The sequence below is a fragment of the Amblyomma americanum genome, chromosome 1 (assembly GCF_052857255.1).
Source record: "Amblyomma americanum isolate KBUSLIRL-KWMA chromosome 1, ASM5285725v1, whole genome shotgun sequence".
NCBI classification, from domain to species: domain Eukaryota; kingdom Metazoa; phylum Arthropoda; class Arachnida; order Ixodida; family Ixodidae; genus Amblyomma; species Amblyomma americanum.
Window position 1 is genome coordinate 392960704 of NC_135497.1, and position 15426 is coordinate 392976129.

The 15426-nt window shown below is 49.9% G+C and overlaps 2 protein-coding genes and 1 long non-coding RNA gene across 5 annotated transcripts in view; 1 reads left to right on the forward strand and 2 right to left on the reverse strand.

Moving 5' to 3' along the window:
- The window catches only part of LOC144115718 (uncharacterized), a 45629-nt gene extending 40279 nt beyond the window's left edge, over positions 1-5350 (reverse strand). The window contains exons 1-2 of the mRNA XM_077650198.1: positions 5199-5350; positions 302-338 (exon numbers count right to left, since the gene is read on the reverse strand). The gene's annotated coding sequence lies outside the window, so the exon portion shown is untranslated. The remainder of the gene's footprint in view (positions 1-301; positions 339-5198) is intronic.
- LOC144115717 (SH2 domain-containing protein 4A-like) overlaps positions 1-15426 on the forward strand; it is a 336736-nt gene that overhangs the window by 5548 nt on the left and 315762 nt on the right. The window lies entirely within an intron of this gene.
- Positions 1-15426, reverse strand: part of LOC144115719 (uncharacterized) — a 122314-nt gene that overhangs the window by 4649 nt on the left and 102239 nt on the right. The window lies entirely within an intron of this gene.

Genomic DNA, 15426 nt, shown 5'->3' on the forward strand with positions numbered 1-15426 from the left:
CCTTTGTTTTCGAGGACTGTTTCATATCTTACTCCCTCAGCAGTAATGTCTGCAGGAGGGGGGAGTGCGGAAGGCATGCACCTCCCACCTACAAGACTCCACCCACCAGAAGCCCACGCAGCAGCAGTAGAAAAAAGCGACGCTAAAACAGATCGAAAGACGCAACGGAAAAGCGATCAATGTAAAAGTGCAATGTACAACCAGCACTGCTGAAGTAGATTTGTCGCTCGTATGTTCGCCTGAGCATGCGACAGCTATTGAGCGCCCATGCCTGGGTTTCGCGTCGTAGTTGTCGGCTTACCCGATGGGTGCGTACTCGTACTCGTAGGGTGGCTACCCTGCAAAGAGGAAGGTACGACGTGAGCGGAGAAATGCGTAACCGGAGGGTGGCTACCAGAGGAACCATCCGGAGGGCGGAGGAATCCCCAACCGGAGGGTGGTTCCTCTGGAAGGAAGATGGTATGGCGAGAGCGTAAGAAGGCGCAGCCGGTCGGCGGTTGCCACGGAAGCCATCCGAAGGGTAGTCACCCTGGAAGGACGAGGACGGTTACCATGGTATACGGGAGGCTTTATGGTGACAGCGTAGGAGGGCTTAACCAGTGGACGGTTACAACGACAATTGCCCGGAAGGTGGTTACCGTAGAAGGAGGAGGGTATGGCGAGAGCGTGAGAACGCGCAACCGGTACATGGTTGCCATGGCAACCAACCGGAGGGCAGTTATGCCAGAAGGAGAAGGTGGGCTGCCGTGGAAGGAGGGCATGGCAAGAGTGTAGGAAGGCCTAAAGCACGGTAACCATCCGGAACGCGGTAGAAGGCGTAAGAGTGTTGCGATAGCGGAGGAATGTAGCACGGTCCATCTGCAGCAGCTGCTGCGAAAGGCGCCAACCGAGGAGAGGAACATCAGCGGCGCTGCGCTTCTAGAACGGCGGACTGGAGAGCAGACCTAGACGAAAAGCGGCTATGTGTGCAAAACTAAAAAGAGTGCCCTAGAACTATACAAATGTGAGGTCGCTCTCATATTCTCTACCACAACACATCGTAAAGCATAAACACCTTAACAGCTGTCGCTGAATCTCGCGTCAGCCAATGGTAACCGCCCTGTCATTTTTTTATTGTCTTACGATACGGTACATTCCAATAGCGATCATTGCATTTTCAGAATACAAGAGTGCAAACAAAGCAGTGCGAAACAGTCAAACAAGCGCGGATGCAATAGCATGCAATGTTGTCTAATTGCAATATAAAGTGAGATTAAATACGTGTCAGAGATGTAGCACTGGCGCATATTCCTTAAAACTAACCAAACACCACTGACAATACATTGCGCGAAGGTAAAAGCAAGCGCTAGTCGGGTGCTAGCCCGCAGGCGTGTTTTGCGTAACTGAACACGCCCTCACTTCACCGTGCCCACTATGAAAATGTCGACTCCTGAAAGCTAGAAAGACGGCAGCGACGACGGTTATGAGCGCGCAAGCTTGCGTTCTCATTGAGTGCTGCCTGCTGTTTAAATTCCCACGCATTCTGCCGTCAGTTTTATTTACGTATCTGGGATAGGCTGTGTGTTTAGGCGATGAAGAGGTGACAGCTCTTACAAAAACTTCTTTATACAGTCTATAGACTGTCCATAGACTTCTCTCTAAAAGTCTATAGACTATCTATAGACAAACCCTAGAGAATCTATAGGCAATAGAAATTCTATATACTGTCTATAGACAATCTATAGATTTATTGTTATACACTTTTAGTAGACGTTTGTCTATAGACAGTCTATAGCCTATTAATATAAAAAGAAATATATATTGGAAGGCAATAGAGTCTATAAAAAGTCTATAGGCTGCTATAAACCATTTTTATAAGGAAGGTTAATAAAAGGATGATCAATAAATAAATATCATTACAAATGGAAAGCGCCCTAGTCTTTTCACGCGGTCCAAAATGGCCACAAAAATTGTGCTTTGAATCATTCATTGCAGGCAAGACGGCTCTCCCTAAAACGGCGCACCTGACATTATAGTACGTTGGAATGTAGGTCAGCGGTAGATATCCGCCGGAAGGTGCACTTATCTAACCGACAGGGCCGAAATGAAGTTCCGCTGTTGCCGATATGTAGCAGCACTAATTACTCTTCATGTTTAGGTCACCTTTCCTTCATTTGTGTAAAGCTGAGCTACAATCGAACAGCGTTTGTAGTTGGACCAACGCAACATATTTAATTAAGTTTTAATGAGAGGAAGTGATGAAAATGGCCTGCAAAAAACACGAAGGAGAAGAATCTTCGGTCTCGAGCACCACATAACAGGCATAAAACCTCAAAAAAAGAAGAAACAGCAACGTGTCATACTTATTCTGCTAAGTATCGAACGAATGCAAGCGGCTGCGATATTGGCCCCAAATTCTCATATCCCCCTGTGTCTGGCTATAACAGCTTGCGCTGTAAAAATCTCCTGTGGCGACGCGGCACGCGCCTGTTCAAGTAGCCAGCACTTCGTAGCGCGCAAAGAGCATCCCTATACCAATGGACGGAAAGTGTGCTAAGCACAAACGACAGCGAACGGCTGTATTTCGAAGAAGCCTTCCCATATGATGGATGTGTTCTTCGCTCCTTTTCTGTATTCAGTGGTTTTCGTTGTCTTTAATGGGATGCCTCGATTCGGCCAGATGAAGCGCTGTCAGTGCACGGCGAAGACGCCGATGGACAGTCGCCGTGGACGGCATTTCAGTCCTCTTCTCGCATCAATAAACGTGTAACCGGCATCAGTGTGGTTCGTAAGATGGGAGCAAATTACTCACTGGCATCCACCCAAGCGCGGCCATAAGAGGAAAGCTATACAGCTTCCACAGAAACTATGTAGTTAAAGGGAAGTTCATCCTGTTCCAGAGTTCGAACCCGGAACCACCGCTTCACCGGAGCAGTCGCTCTAACGACAGAGCTAACCTGGACGGCTAGCATATGGTAGGGCGAAAGGGAACTGATCAGTAACTCGAAGTAGGAATAGTGTTGCTCAGATGTTTAGGGGAGTGATCCCACTTCGAGTTATTGATCAATTCGCTCTGGCCCTACCTTATGCAAGCTGTTCCGGTTAGCTCTGTCGGTAGAGCGACTGCTCCGGTGAACCAGTGCTCCCTGGTTCGAACCCCAGACCAGAACGAATATTTCTTTAACTGCGAAGTTTCTGTGGAAACTGTATTGTTTTCCCTTGTATGGCTGTGCCTGGGTGGATGCCAGGGAGTGATTTCTTGCCATATTACAAATATACTCCACTTCGGGGGAATCCTTTGACCATCAGTGGGGTTTGTGACCAGCTCATACCGCGAGAAGGGCCCTGCTCTATCCACTCTAAATTTCGGAACACGCAGCTTACGCTTCTCCACGGTGACAGCACCCCTAAATCACAGAGGAAGCGCTGGTCGTCTAGACGCCGTGATCGCTGCGTAATACGCGCGCAGCGGTAACGCGGACTCATTCGAAGCTAGCGCTCCAACTGTAGCTCTCACAGCCGGTGTGAAAAGCATAGCCTGAATGTGCATCCCTGCGCATTTGCACGGGGAGAAAAGCTTTCCTTGGCGGCGACTGCCGCATATGAGCCGCCCGTTTGCTCTGTGCACTCTGTAACATGTGCAGGGTGCGCCAAAAGTTCGCAAGCCAGAGGTTCTGCTTTTCAGCTGTATGTTCTGGCACTTGAGACGCCTGTGAAGGTTCTCGTGGCTGAGAATGATACTGCTCCTACGCCTTCATCGGAGTTTGAGCTTCGCGGTTGTCGTAAGTGCCCCATTTTACGGCTCAAAAGCAGATCTTGTGTCCTGGGAACTTTTAACGCCCCCCGTACATGCATTTGCTGCGTCTGTTTCGTAAGTCATATACGACCACCAATTCCTTGCGGCAGTGCCTGTTGCGCCAGGAGATTCTTTTGAAGACACTTCCTTTTATGGCGACAGCCGTGTTGGAGCCCCTTTCCCTCTTCGAGCTGAGATTCAATGTAATCCGGCGACAGAGCTGGCGCGACGCCACGCAGAACTAAAGAGTAGCAGAAGCAGGTGGGATCCTGATTTGGCGCGACGCCAAAATTTTCGCGTGGCGTGACGCCACAGTGATCATGCGGCCTAAGATCAGAAAACTTCAGGGGGGCTCTTTGATGGCCTAAAGTGCGGTGAGGCGAAAACCTTTAGCGCGGTGTTGCTGCTTGTGTCACTGATGTGTGGTTAAGATGTTAATTAAGTACACAGCTGTTTCTGAATTTTAAATGCTGGAGACACTGGAGGGCATTTGGGAGGCATACGTCTGATTAGACGCCTTTCGGCACTCTCCAGCGTCCTAGACAAGGTGAACTACATGTGCGTTGGCAGGAAACAGCGTAGTCGTTAGCACGCGCAGCTGCGGAACGGAAGGATGGTGGTTCGAATCCCATCGTGCACAAAGAATTTTTCTCTTATCGAGTTGAAGAGTGTCACGGACGGACGGACACCGCGAGTATATGAGCCATTAATGGCTTTCGCCTTAAAAATGGAAAGTAGATGGTGGGAACCAGATTTAGCGCTACACCAGAACTTTCCGCGGCCTAAACGCCAGAGCCATCGCGTGGCCCCAGATAATAAAAAAGAGAAGCAGATGGTAGGAGACAAAGTTGGTGCGACGCTAGAACCTTCGCGCGGCTAGAGCTAAGAGAAGCAGGTAGTTGCGCTGCGCGCTCTCGCAAGCTGTAGCTATGCTAGTGCTATGGCCAACGAATATGCCCTTGCCCGCTGCCGGGCTCAAGAGCGTGAAAGTCGTCGTCGCCGCAAAAAAGTCTCTGTAGTGCGCGACAGCAATAAGAAAAACAAAGTAACGGAATAACGCATGTCTTTTGGTACATACTTAGCCCAGCATATCGCATGTGTTTACTGTAGTTGCTCTGCGCTATGCAAACAAAAAAGCAAAGCAGCGTGGCGCAACGCGCATTAAGCCTGCTCTCGCCGGAAATTTATGCTCTAAGCAGCGAAGCTCAGCACTGCATGGTTTTTATCTTTATTACATTTCTCTTTCATACGGAGAGCAATCGGTATTTGGCTAACACCAGTCTCCGTCATTGTGGGTGCAATGCCTGGTTTTCCTCTCTCTTATCTTAAACCAAGAACGATCAGCACACAACACACATTGCCAAGTTACAAAATGATATCTCTTGATAGGAAAGTACGCAACGGATCTATCTTGAGTTCTCACCTATGGAGGCGTTCACGGGAGCACTCTAGAAGAGAGCAGGATAGGAGTTGTGTTGCTCGGGGGAGCAGTCGTTTGTGTGCCTACGGAAACTGCGCAGTGCGCCTGAGTCACCCACTCGTCACTTGCACGTAGATTAGACGCTGTCCAAGCACTTGTTCGGCTCTCGCTAGCTAGCCGTCTTCGCACGGGCCACGGACAGATAAAAAAAAATTGTTATGCAGGAACCGCTGTGGCGGTGTAGGAGAGTCTCGGAGCATGTACAAGAGTCCGAGATAAGGCGGGAGATTGCTCCGCAGCGATAAGGAAAGACCGTTTAGCGTAGGGCATCACACCGAGAGAGGAAGGAACTGGCGCTATTTGCGGACAACAGTATCGAGAGCGGGAGCGCTGAAACGGCGAAGCGCCAGGCGTTGCCTCGCTGCTCGGAGAAAAGGATTGAGTTGCCCCGATGGAGCCGGGCAGTCGGGGACTCGCCGCCTTTTCCGATGGGCCTAAGCTGTCCCCTAGCCTTGGTGCTCGCCTTCTCTGCAGGGTGAAGTGCTAGGGAGCATGGTACTCTAACCGCACCTCCTGCAGACAAAAAACACGTTAGCTGTGGAGCTCTTTGACCATGCCGACCTTAATGGCTATAACTTCGCGCTATCTAGTGGTATGGATCAGTGAATTCAGTGTAATCCATGCAGTTCTTGACCCAATAAAGCTGTTGGGAAAATTGTCGTACCTCTTTTATTTGTTCCTTCTTTACTCAAGTACTTGAATAATAATAATAATAATAATAATAATAATAATAATAATAATAATAATAATAATAATAATAATAATAATAATAATAATAATAATAGCCATATGCGTTATTTTCAAATTCGGTCTAGGAACTGGTATCAGTGCTCTCAGTGCAGATAATAACAATTAGGAACGATAATATATCTATAGAGAAAATATTCGGTCATGTGCTGACTGTTCTTTTCGTATATCGGAGGAGCTGCAAATACAGCACCGGCAAGCATGGAGCACCATCGGAGCCAATTATCTCCTTGCGCGGTACTAGAACGAATGCAAACCGTAAAAATTTTAATCCGAACCAACGTTCCGGAAAGCTGCAGTTGAGCGTGGGTCATCAATGATTTCGTACTCTCATTTTCGTCTCTCTGGCACTTGCACGATCACTGTGAATGCAAAGTCAGTACGGCCCTGATCCCGTAGGGACTATGTGATCTACAACCATCACTGAGAATGTTAAGCATTCCAGAGAATTTTAGAGCTGTGAAGGACGCGATCCTTACGCGCGCTTTCTGCTTCGATACGGTCTTCGGAATGCGATCCGAGAGTCGAACTTTTCGAGACCAAGCAGTCTTTGATTAGCGTGGCAGCTGATTAAAGCGCATAACTAGAGACGAAAATGGACGGCAAGCTGCGAAAACCAGCACGAAGGCGGCGAGGAGATGAGTGCGCTTCGCAGCGTCTCGACTACCTTGGCGAACTAACACAGCAATGCCTGAGAGCCGCATGCGTTTTTAGCCGCCGCTGAGCAATGGCTTGTCTTGTTGCTGTTTATAATGTATACCTTGATTTCTCACTGCGGTTTTACGCGGAGTCTTGCGAGGACAACATGGTAAGGGCGGAGCTGCCCCTTGAGGGCTTAACCGCGGTGGAACGATACGTAAGCTGGGCGTCATCCTAACCGGTGCACGAGATTCGTTATCTCATTTGCATTTCCCACCAGAGGCGCCATATCAGAGTCGCACCTTTCACTGCAAGTCGTTTGTTCTCGCGCCATTTACTTTTCTGTGCCCATTGCTTTTCTGGGTGCCGTGTGTATCGCACCGCGGGGCTCAAGAACAAACCATGCGAACCAAAATCTTCTGACAAAAGCTGTGCACACTTAAATGCACTGACACCGCGTGGCGCTAGCATCAGGTAGCTGAAACCTAAGCTTCTTGTTAGGTAAACAAAGGGACAAGGTTCCTGCGCGATACTGCGAAGTTTTTCTTATTCTTTTTGGGTGGTTATGGGAACAAGGGATAGATGCATGGCGCGACGACAAAAAATGCACGTCAGTGCAGAAGACAGAAGCTGCTTTACGCGCTTAACTATTTCATGCGAGTGGGTAAAGTACCTGCGTATCAGAAATACTTTTTCATAACTTTTTCTCCGCCTCGCGTTGGATTCACCTCCTGACAAGTGGCGGATTTAAGGGCGACAAATTTTCCGTGGGACAATTTCATTGGTCCCCACTTCTTCGAAGAATAACGTTCGACAAATGCGTTTTGCAAAAACGGCCGACGCTCGTCCCGACTGCCTTCTCCACAACACGTGCGTTGGGGATCAGGAACCTGCTGTTTACTGGTCTGCTTCTCGCGGCGTACGCCTCTTCCCGGAGACATTTCGCTTCGGGTCGTGTTTTTCCTATCGCTGTCACCACACGGGCTCGCGTTGTTAGGCGGCGCTGAGAAGACAGTCAACGCTCGAGTCCACTTGTTCACCCAGTTGCTGTTGCAGTGTTTTTGCTCGATGGCACTTATATTGGCCATTCTCCGTATTTAGCCGTTGCGTGTTTGTTAGCGCGACAGCGTTAAGGAACCCGTGTCGCGGAAAAGCCGGCGTCGGCGTACTTGACCGTGAGAGATAAATTCACGAACACGAGGAGAAACATTTATTAGAATCAATGAGATTATTGATCTCGTTCGAGTGGTCTAGTGGGTGGCTTCCTCACTCCAGGACTGGACGACCTTGCTCGACTAATGTTTCTTGTCCCGCCATGTTATCGCCGGACAGCTGTACCTCCCACCGCTCAAATGATGTACTAGGCATATTTAAGTGTTGGGGTTTGCACCCGCACCCTCACGAGATGTGCAAGAGTCTGGGACGTGTGCCGGAGCACCAAGGTCAGAAGCCACGATACGTTACTGGGTACATCGTGCTGTATCTGTGTAGGTTTGGGAATGTGTTTGTTTGAAGGAGTCTAATAACTACGACGTCTTCAGTGCTGAGCTTTTTGTCAGGGGGAGGATTAATCCTGCGTTTAAAGCGCTGTATCTCGAGACGTTCGCCGTAATTGAATGATAGGGTCCCGAATTAAGGGTGGGGATATTGATCGTACTATTGGTTTTGCCCAGCTCGGTTGCTTAACGCTAGAGCTAAGGCGTTCGCCCTTTCGTTCCCCTCCAGTCCCCCTGGCCCGGCGTCCACGTGATTGATGTTATTCTTCCAGATTTGGGCCCAGGATCTGAGCCGCCAGCAGCGGTGTTCGCCCGTTGGTAAAGTTCCGGCAGGCCTGTTGCGAGTCGGTGGCGACGTGAACTTCCCTGCCCACCCTGTCGTGGTGCTTGATGACTAGCGCTGCGGCTATGGTTTCAGCTGCAGGTGGGCTCTCTGTCCTGCCGAAGGCCGCCAGAGTCAAGGAGTTGTCTCTTCCGTTACGGCGGCTGCCGCAAAGAGGCCCCCCTTCGGGGCACGTCGCCGCTGACGGTCAACGCGAGCCTTGCGCCGACCTTCGTGGAGCTCGTGGTTCATGTGGTTCGAGATGGGGTTAGCCTTGATTCTGCTTCTGACCTCTCGCGGGAGTGACCATTGTCCATAGAGGGCGCGGAGCTCCGTTACCGTTCCGGTCCGGTAGAGCATTGTTCTGCCTTCCGTCATATTCTGCAGTCTGGCCTTTTGCGACACCAGAACCGCGTCCGGCAGCTCGGTGAAGGTGTCGTGGTTCCCCGAGAGCCGTTAACTTGTCGTTTGACGTGGTGACGTGGAGACCCAGCGCCGCTTTGTATCCGCCTCAGATAATGGACGCGGTTTGTTCTTCGTCTCGTGTGTCTAGTGAGTGGTGAGGATAAGGCACACCGTGCGTCACTCTGCTGATCAGCAGTGCCTGGACGAGGCAGAATGTGTCCTTTTCTCGCATGCCCTTGTGGCTTCTTGTTATTCTCTCGATCATCCTCGAGATCTGGTTCGTGGCGGACCTTAGGGTTTGGATGGTGTGGGAGGCTTTCTGGTTGCTCTGAACCGAGAAACCCAGAATCCTGGTCTTGTTGCTCTTTAGCACCTTCTGGCCCTCTAGATAGGAGCCTATGGAGTCGGAGGACTTGTGGATTCCTCTTCTGTGCATCCGAATCACCTCGGACTTCTCGGGCGCGCTACGCATACCGCTTGCGCCCGCAAACCTCGCCACATCCTTCGCGGACACCGAAAATCCACGAAAAATCCCCAGAGAAGCAACCTAGGTGGGACACATAGGTCACGTGGGCCTGCGGCGTCATCACAGCTTGCCCGCCGGATTGTCAGCAAACTGCCCGCCGGTGGCAGTTAAATTAATTATTGTTCGCGAGAGGTTGCTTGAGAAGAGGAACATGGGTCGATCACCACCGGTGGCAGCACCTGCCATCGCAAGGCAGTGGCGCATCGCTTAACCGCTGCACCATTGCGCCAAGAGTGGTATGAGGGCTCCCAGTGATATATCAGATGTGTACAGAATGACCAATTCTGCATATACGCGCCTTAACTCATTAACGCTATCGCGTCATGCCTTGAAGGCGGAGCTTGAGTTCCCTCTCCAATTTTTTGACCGGCATCTCTGTGTTCTCACATCGTCAGGCACAGCGCAGCGCAACCGTGTGCTCCACATGGTCCATCTACAGTAACACGGCCAATGCGAGGAATGCAAACCTTGCGAGGAGATACACCGGATGCGCACGCCTGTGTTTGTTTTCGCTGCAGGCGCTATATAGCTATGACGACCGATGTCTCTATCTGCGTCCAACATTTACACTGGCTCGCTTATCGTGGACTGCTACGCCGCCCTTAGTGTCCAACGTTTTTCCAGGGCAAGTCTTTGACGCTGATAACGGTCGCTGCGGGCGTTGCCGAATTTCTTGTCTGTCCGAGCGGCTTGATTGAAGAAAAAATCAACTCCAAGAAGAAGTTGTCGCTTTTTGGACGCTAATCAGTTCGCCAGTTAACAGTTTTAAACTTTAAACGATTCAATTAGCTAATTAACTCGATTAACAAGCGCATGACTCCGCGTCCGCGCGTGTCGCCGTGGAGGTGTGTGACTGCTCTCTTGGGCAGAGGAGAGAGGATAGGCGCTGTTCGCGTTCGTAAAGTGTCGGACTGAAACTCGGAAGAAGGGAGGTCGCTCTGTTCTTCATCGCGCTATTCAGGAAGAGGACAGAAACAGGAGGGGCGAATTGTTCCGGAACGCTGCTGATCTCTTGCTGTGGACATAGAGAGAGATGCTCCAGTGGTTAATGGACGCCAGAGGAGCATAGTGGGCTGTGCAGTTTAGTTTTTGAAATAAGCTTCACAAGAGAATCTCTGCGTCGTTTCTTCTTTAATACAAGTAGAGGTTATAGGTCCACTCATCCTCCCAGCTGATTCGATGCTCAAGAGGCAGGTTTTTTTATTTAGGTCATTAACATTCTATTTCCTTTCCTGTGAAACTTCTGCCGCAGTTTGTTTCTTGCCGCAGTTTCGAGGCCAGCTGAAGAGTTGCATTTGTATTCTAGGACACAAAAAAAAAAACGGCGCAGGTGCGTGCGCGTGCAGGATGTTTTAGCTAATGAAGGGCAGAACTAAATACTGGCCAATATTGTTGTACCTAAAGCTGCTTGGAGCAAAAAAAAAAACTCTTTACTCAGTAGTAAAAATTATTCAAATTTTAAACTTCCGAAATATCGCAAACATTTCAATTAGACTGCTCCAAAGTGCCATAAATAAAGAAGATTCAAATAGTAAAATTGACGAAACTACAGCTATGGGTGGTGCACGTGCCTAATCGCGGTTGGAAGCACGATTTCGTCCGCGTCGATACCTGAGGAGCTTCACCGACACTCACTGTGTCTGCGCGAACTTGAGCGCGCCATGCCAGGGGCCCGCATTGAAGCGCTGCTAAGGGCGGGATGATCAGAGAGCTCAAGCCGCAGTTATAAGCATTTAGGATTCTGTGCGGCTTATTCAGGCGAGAGGAACCCATTCTGGTATATATTTACTGCTGCGGCTCCGCCTGTTATCAAATACGTGGCGATCTCTCGGATCTGCACTAAAGTCCGTTTAATACCAAGAAAACAGGTTGAACAGAATCTCACACGGGTGACGCAGGCGCAATCCGTTTCCACCAGGCACAAACTGCGCGTGCGAAATGACAGGTGCGTGACTGACAGCTGCCCGCCGTCATATTTTGCTTGCACCTGCGGCTATCATGAATTTCGCATGCGCAATAGACAGTTTGTTTTCAACCACTGGAGCATGGGAGAGGTCAAAAGGGGGGAATCGCTCTTGCGCGGAGCGGTCGTGTGAAAAACGTGGATTACAACATCTGTGCTGTTTGTTTACGCTCAAAAACTTTCTAATTTACATTTTTCGCACTTACCCTGAGTGTCACCTACGCTTATTAATTAATTTGTTTTATAGAGTTAAATGTGCACTAAAGAGGATTCTGAGCTCGTCTTACCGCGGGAACTCGATCTAGACGTTCCAAGCATTCTTAAAAGTTTCGAATTATTGTCCTTTCAGCCAGCCGCGTGGCGGCTTGCCGCTCTACCGTCGGCGGAGTGATACGTAAAAGCAAACATTCCACGCGTATTTTTATCTCCGTGAGGCTTATTTGCGGGTATTTTCTCTGCGACTGAAACTATTTATTCTCGGAAAGCTTTATTCTCGGAAACAAAATAAAACCAAAAGCGAAGCCACCGCGCGAGTTGCTGAAAAGAACTCCATGCGTTGGTTGACTCCTTTTTTTCGCGGAGGTCAGTTCGAAGTAAAGGCGGGAGTTGGGACGTTTAATCCGATTTAATAGAGAAATCGGCCGCAAAGGACAATAATTCGAAGTTTATAAGAATGCTCGGAGCGTGTAGATCGAGTTCCTGTGATAAAAAGACGAGCTCAAAACCCTCTTAGTGCACCTTTGAAAGACATTCTGTTTTGCTTTACAACGCTTCCTATACAGCGGAGCTTTATCCCTCCTGCTGTTTTGCAGCTCTGAAAAGAGAAAGTTCTTGCCTTCCTGAGATCTGGAGGGCTGGGGACGCCATATGTGCCGTACTTCAGGGCTCATACGCGAACCCGATGGCCTCTGGACTATTGGAAAGTACGGTTCACGTACTGTAGGAGACGCATCCCGCTGCGGTCGTTGCCATCGCAGGAGTCGATGGTGCGGTGTCGCTTTAGTATACGCCGCTGTATGACCTCCTTCTGCCGTGCTGTCATGCAGATAAACTCGTGTATCGCGTCGGCTATTTTTTATCAGTCATCAGTTTATCAGTTTTATTACTACTGGCGGTGCCCACGCGCTTTGTGCGACGTGTGGCGACTACGTGTGCCGAAAAAAACGGTACACCGCCCTTTGAACAAACTCAGTGTCCCTTCCAGAATGGAAGCGTATATCACGGGGGGCGCTTACGGTGCAATATAATTAGCACCATCATATTTTTTTTTTTACTGTAGCATTAAAGGCAGAACGCGCACTCCATAAGGGGAATATAAAAGACAGGAGGTGGACATTTAACGCCATTCCAAGTAGTTTTAAAGTAGAAGTTCACGTTTGTTGTATTGGGCTTTTCATATCTTAATCAAAATTCATTAGAAATTCTGCAATTAACAACTGGAATGCCGGTGCTGTCGGAGAGCAACAGGAGGCACTGGATTAGCAAATCCAATGGCGGCACGAAGTTTACTCATTAGCGCACGTTGGCTGCAGCTGAAGCAGCAGGGCAGGATTGCGATGTCTGTGCCTGTTGCATCAGGCGTATGCCAACCTATGGCTGCAGCTGTAAAATCTGTTGCACTACTCTTATCGCGATGTATCGGGAACAACGAGCGCCCGAAACATGTACAGGGGCGTGCGTCATCTGTCATGCAGGCAGAACGCAACCGCTTTCGGCTGTTCCATCCAACTGCATTGTTGCACGCGAATGGGCATCTTAATCTGCCCGAGTAGGTTCTAATCTTAAGTGGCCCATGGAAGTTTCCCTTTCAGTTCTCTTATCGCGCGCGTTGTTGGCGCTGTGACCATTTTTTGCGGCTGTGTGCGCGGTAGCAAGTGCTGCACGTTCGCCTGTCGTATATGCAGTCATGCGGCTGCAGCATGGAGAGTCAGGCGCCACGATGGCTTGCTCCCGTGTGCATCCAACTGCCCACTTCCAGTCGGAGCTGCGCAAACCGCTGGGCCCCGTCTCGCTGCTTGTCGTGTGCCGTGCAGCAGGGCCAGAACAAAGTGGCGTATGCTAGGCTTTCTTTCTTTTGGGCAATAAATAAAAGCTATGCCAGGGTATCTCCGTACATTAAAGTAGTTTTTATCATTTTGAAACCGCCGCATTTAGCTGATTGAGCAGCACACTCGCGTGTACTCTATAGGTGGTGCTGTTTTGCGCGATTACCTTATCAACACTGAGATGCCAACAAAACGTTAAAGGGGCATTGAGGACAACTCCATCCAATTATTGTCCTCAATAAAAATTGATTATATGGTTCTTTCGGACTATACTAACGTCTGTACGGCAGCGAAAGGCGTATTTGTCCCCGAGAAAATTGTATTTAAACATTTTCCCGCCAGTCGATTCAAACTCGCGATGTCCTTACCGAAAAGGGCTAGTGTTGAAGTAAATGGCGATATAGCGTGGCCTCTGAGATCCGCACACACAAATCGTGGTCGACGCAAATGCTTTACTTGCACAATAGGCTGCTGACACGTACCTCTATTTCCATTTTTTTTTCGCCTTTTCTAGCCCATGAAATCTCCGTTTTGGCGAAAGTGGTCTCGTTCCGATTATAACGCAGTGTACTATTGACCCAGGCCAACTTCGTTGCGTCTTTAGCATCTCTTCAATGCCTGAACTTTAGGGTGAATACAGCGCACAATCAGCACGAAGAACGCGTTTCTCTGGAGTTGGACGGCACAAAATCTGCAGTGGGTCAGAGTCTATCGATAGCTTCCTGTTTCCCTCTGAAAAAGCGATTGACGGCAGCCGCTGAAACACCGCTCTGGATTATGTCCGTGGGTGATATGAGCAAATTGGAAGGATGCACCATTTTTTGCTTTTTAGCCGTTGAACACAGCGAAACCATAGAGCCGGTGGCATGCAAAAGCACTTTGGAAAAGCTTGTGGGCTACAGGTTACCTCATCGCTTGAGGAGACACGGAAGAGTATGTGACCAAGGTGCAGGGAGCCGGGCGGCGGCGCTACATGTATACGCTCCCGAGACCCAAGCAGACATAGATAGATTCTATTGGCATCCCCTCTGAATCGGGGCAGTGGCGAGTGCCACCTTGCCCCAGTAAATGAAAGTGGCTGCTTTTTTCACCTCCGTGGACCCCTCATGCGAGCGCCGAGGGAACTAACGCGCGAGGGCGCGGAGAGCGGGGAATGGAGGAGCGCCTGCGCTTCGCCTGGTATACGCCACGGTGGAATTCTTGCACTGCAACGCAATGAACTTCGTTTCTGTGTAGCGCGTGTTATGTGCAGTTCGGTTCTTCATTCTGAGGGACATTCGCCTTCGGGACAGGCGGTCCATTCTGCACGAGTGATAAGGGAGCTCGCCGCGGACGACGAAGCCGTTGACAAACCAACCACCCCGCGCGCGCTCACCTGCATGTTCTCGTAAACAGCGGACGACCCTGTGTGTGCAACGGTGAGAGTGCTGCGCCAGCTGTTCTTGACCTCCCCGCCCCTCCTCATGACGGCCAGAAGCAGTGCATCTTGACTGCGTCGTTAACGTGATGGCGTCTCCATCAGAAACAGCCTGGTTTCGGTCACAACTATTCAACGCTAACGGGAAACAATGCGTCAATAGCGTCTGTGTAAATGCGCCGTCGCCCTCACGCGTGCGTGGAGCCTTAGCAGAGCGTAGATGTTTACCCGCTGTCGCGAATGTATGCCGCAACTGTTGGAGGCTTACTTTCCATCGTTATCTCTGGGCCCCCAGCAGCCTACTCGGATGTTAGGTGTGTTTTTCCTACACAGCATGCAAGCACGGCGCATCTCTTTTCTCTGCCTCCGACCGCGCGACGCCGATTCCCGAGATACGGCGTTAGCCAGATGTCATTCCCTCGAGGCCGCGTTGTTTTGATGGAGTTCCGCTTCGGTTGCTCGACATTCTCTGCGCACGTCAGCTCAATCAGGACAGGTTTCAGCTAAGAACGGAAAGAGTATTTCTGATGCGTGTTTCTGGCAGGGCAGCTCTCTTTACTTCCTGTTGTTATCGTTCAGTCACATGTTCTCTGCTAAAGAAGCTTGCATGG